The sequence below is a fragment of the Rutidosis leptorrhynchoides genome, chromosome 5 (genome assembly GCF_046630445.1).
Source record: "Rutidosis leptorrhynchoides isolate AG116_Rl617_1_P2 chromosome 5, CSIRO_AGI_Rlap_v1, whole genome shotgun sequence".
NCBI classification, from domain to species: Eukaryota; Viridiplantae; Streptophyta; class Magnoliopsida; order Asterales; family Asteraceae; genus Rutidosis; species Rutidosis leptorrhynchoides.
In genome coordinates this window covers 402,427,601-402,432,044 of record NC_092337.1, presented here as the reverse complement: position 1 = coordinate 402,432,044, position 4,444 = coordinate 402,427,601, and positions in this window count along the sequence as shown.

Here is a 4,444-nt window from a genome sequence, read left to right as displayed (position 1 = left end):
TATTACAAATATTAATTATTGATGTTATTATTACTAATGTAAGTATAACTACCATTTATTATTATTACCATAACCCTAGTTACAATTATGAATATTATTATTATTATTGTTATTACTAATATTATTATCAAAATAAATATTATTATTAAGTGATATGATTATCAGTATTAATGAGATACTTATTACTATTATTATAAGTGTCAGTATTAACAAAAAAAACATTATTAGTATTATTATTAATAAAGTTATTATTATTATTAGTAAATCATTATTATTAACAAAACTATTTTTTTAAAACAAATGTATATTTTGTGCATAAAATATACTTATTACATATATATTATAATTATATTAATATTTTACATAACTATATATATATATATATATATATATATATATATATATATATATATATATATATATATATATATATATATATATATATATATATATATATATATATATATATATATATATATCAAACCTATTAATATTAATTATATAAATATTTGCATATAACAAACTATTGATTTTTAAAAATAACACTAAACAATTATATATATAAATATGGATATATTAAAATAACTATATAAATATTAACTATATTAAATATATATAAGATATATAATTTAAGACTATAATATATAAATCTGTTTGATTATGATGATACATGTTAATAGATATATAATTGATATAGGTTCGTGAAACTGAGGCCAACCCTGCATTGTTCAATATCGTCATATGTATTTTTACTACAAAATACAGTATTGGGAGTTTCATTACTCCCTTTTTAAATGCTTTTGCAATATATATTTTTGGGACTGAGAATACATACGCTTTTATAAATGTTTTACGAAATAGACACAAGTAATCAAAACTACATTATATGGTTGAATGGATCGAAGCCGAATATGCCCCTTTTTAGCTTGGTAGCCTAAGAATTTAGGAACAGACCCTCAAATTGATGCGAATCCTAAAGATAGATCTATCAGGCCCAACAAGCCCCATTCTGGAATATTCTATATGCATCTTGTTAATGTCAGTTACCAGGTGTTCAATCCATATGAATGATTTTTGTCTCTATGCATGGGACGTATATTTATGAGAACTAAAAATAAAAATCTTGTAGTCTATTAAAATGATGGAAATGATTAATTATGTTAAACTAATGAACTAACCAACCTTTTGGTTGACACTTTAAAGCATGTTTATTCTCATGTATGAAAGAAATCTTCCACTGTGCATTTGCTCATATTAGAGATATTACTTGGAGTCATTCATGACATATTTCAAAAGACGTTGCATTCGATTCGTCGAGTTCATCAAGATTATTACTAGGTTAATTATAGTTGGATATATTATGAAATGGTATGCATGCCGTCATCTGTCGATGTAATGAAAGTTTGTCTTTTAGAAACGAATGCAATGTTTGTAAAATGTATCATATAGAGGTCAAGTACCTCGCGATGTAACCAAATGTAATGTATTTGTCCAGATGGATTAGGACGAGTCATGAAACTAAACAATTCACATCAAAATTAGAAAGATGGAAAGCTTATCTCCTAAACTAATATTTGTGATTTTTGTATTTATTTTATTACTTGTTCAACATCATGCCAGTGCTCTCCTTCCAGGTAATTAAATAGTTCTTGTCAATTAATTGTGCCATTTTCGGGTACATCTATATTTTAACATCTTAGAATATAATTCCAATGGTACTTAATTTGGAACATAGAATAAAACTGGATACAAAAAATATGGAATATTTTAGTAGTGTTATCAATCGCCCTCCCCGAATAAGGATACGCTTAACAAAGATAACTCTATCTGGTTACTTTCTTTGGGTTCGCAGTGGAAACCTCCCTAACGAAAATCACATTGGATCCCCACTAGTGAGTAAATCTCATGGGTGACGAGCCCCCAAGCGATGAGACCCGTAACCGGGTGACTTGCGCACGTTGGCGCCCCCTGTAGTCAAGAGCCCTTTTGATTAAATCTTGGGTGTTATCAAGAATTAAACCAGGGTCTTTAGCTTCATTGGGAACTATTGGGAACTCGCTGGCTACTTAGACTATGCCCAAGTGGTTACTCACAAATACTATAAAAATATAATCACTAAACGTTAAGTAATCAATTAATGTTGTTTTGTTTTTATTAATCAGATAAAGGCTGTATGCAAAAATCTTCCAAATTGATCCAAGGTTGGCAACAGAAAACTGTGGCTCGAAGGACACTAAGGACAAAATCGTCTCCACTGTCACCGAGAACCAACTCAAGTAAATTGATGGATATTCCTCCACCTCCACCGCGAACTTCATAAAAACTTCTCTTTTCGTAATTATGATTGTTTTGTGCACATGGCATTCATATATAGTTTCTTCTAGTCCTTATGTTAATGTTAATGCATGGGATCTTGTTATAAAGTTTTTGTAATTCTTGTTGCTGTTGGCAATGGTAATAAATTGGTACTCCTTGTTCTTTCTAGTATATAATGACCCATCAATGTTCAAATAATTGTATGAAGTATAAGAGTTTTGTCCAGTAAAAATTGTCTTTCTTTTCAAAAACTCTCTCCGTACATCATGTACCTTCCTTTTCAAACTCACCTGTAAAGTAACTATTCTTTACTCCGACAACTTTTTTCTGATCTGTTTTCTTCAACTCGATAGTTTTTCTTCTTCAACCTTCAATTAACCTTATATCTCAACAACCCTATTTAATGGATAAACTTGATGCCTTTCCTCCCCTAAATGTTTCCATCGCACCCTCTCCCAACATTCATTCCCTCTTACCGGTAACCTCACGTCACCGGTGCTACCAAGATCCGACCACGTCAGTCCAAAAATATCAGATGCAGTTAATGATACGGCCAATAGAGGCGCTCCTCGTTCTGTGGAGGACACGTCATTTACGCAAAACAAGATCGTGTTTATTGGTAGGATAGTTGCTTCGCTTAATAGCCATATGCTCGAATCCGTTTTTTCTAAAATGGGAGTTATATCGGAAATCAAATTTTGGTCTTCACGAAGGTATGCGTTCATCACTTTTTTCAAAGTTGCAGATGCTCAAAAGGCAGTGGACGAATTGAACGGTTCGAAAATCTTCAGACGTCCTATCTTTGTGGGGTGACCCAAGAAATCAAGCTCCGGTAGCTTTGATAAACTGAGGGCTGGTAATGCTTCTAAACTGAGATGTAAACTGTTTCAAAATAATGCGGTTGCAAACTGTGCTTCTCTTGCGGTTTTGTTGAATGATAATGTACAGTTGATAGATGCCAAAGTTTCGAGCTTCTTAATCGTGTGTAATGACCAAGTTGCTCGAATTTGCAAGTTTGGTCCATATGGATGGATTTTTATTTGCGCAGATTCGGATAGCTACAACAATGTCATTAATTCGTGTTCCAATGAATTTGTTTTGGTTGCTCCGTTTGCAAAGATGGGCTCTTCCTTTTTTCGTTTCGCTTGGATCGAAATCACGGGTATTCCGGTTGATTGTGCGTCTAAAGAAAGTGTTCATGATGTGGCCGAAAAATTTGGCGAGGTAATTTGCGTGGCTAAAATGTCGACGAATCTGGATTGTGTGTAACGACCCGACAAAATCGTCATTGACGGCGCCGTTAACTTAGGTCCCGTTACGTGGTCATAGTCCCTATATGAGACGCGTTTGACCAAAATTATGTCGCATTCATTTGAAACGTACAAGACTTACAAAGTTTAGTTTACTAAATGGTTCTACAACAAGTTTAAGTTTACAAAAGTTATAAAGTATAAATGAAATAACTTGCGTCATAATTAGTTTAAAATCACGGTTGCTATAAATAGCGTAAGTATGTATGCTTTAAGTTTGAATCCAAGTGCTATCGCTAGCGTATGCATGTATGCTTGACTCCAAGCAAGTAATCAAAGTGTGCGGAAGCATGTATTAAGTAGCCAAGTATGAACCTGAGAAACATATAGAAAACTGTCAACGAAAAACGTTGGTGAAATCATAGGTCTTTTTGTAAACGTTGTTTTTGAACCACAAGATTTTGTATTTCCATAACGTTGATTATCCAAATCGTTTACATTCCAAAAGTTGTTATTCTCGAGCACCCAATTATCAAGGCTTAACGTTTCTTTTAACCCATCACAATAGTGTTAGAACATACACTGTTTCTCAAAAATATATTTCATCCGCATAACGGTAGTGAACCGTTCGAATGAGGGTTTGTCAAACCCGTATGGCCACACAACATAAGTTCTCGCTTACACCCTGCAAGTGTAACTAATGATAATCGAATTGAGGATTTATGTTCTAACTCGCACGTGGAATGTTTGTTTTCGTACTTGTGTTCAAAGTATAAAGTATGTAGTATAAAACTGTATATGTTTCTCATCCCATGATTTAAAAGTATAAAAGTTGTTGAAAGATGGGACTATGATCTCACCTCGGGTGCACGAGTATA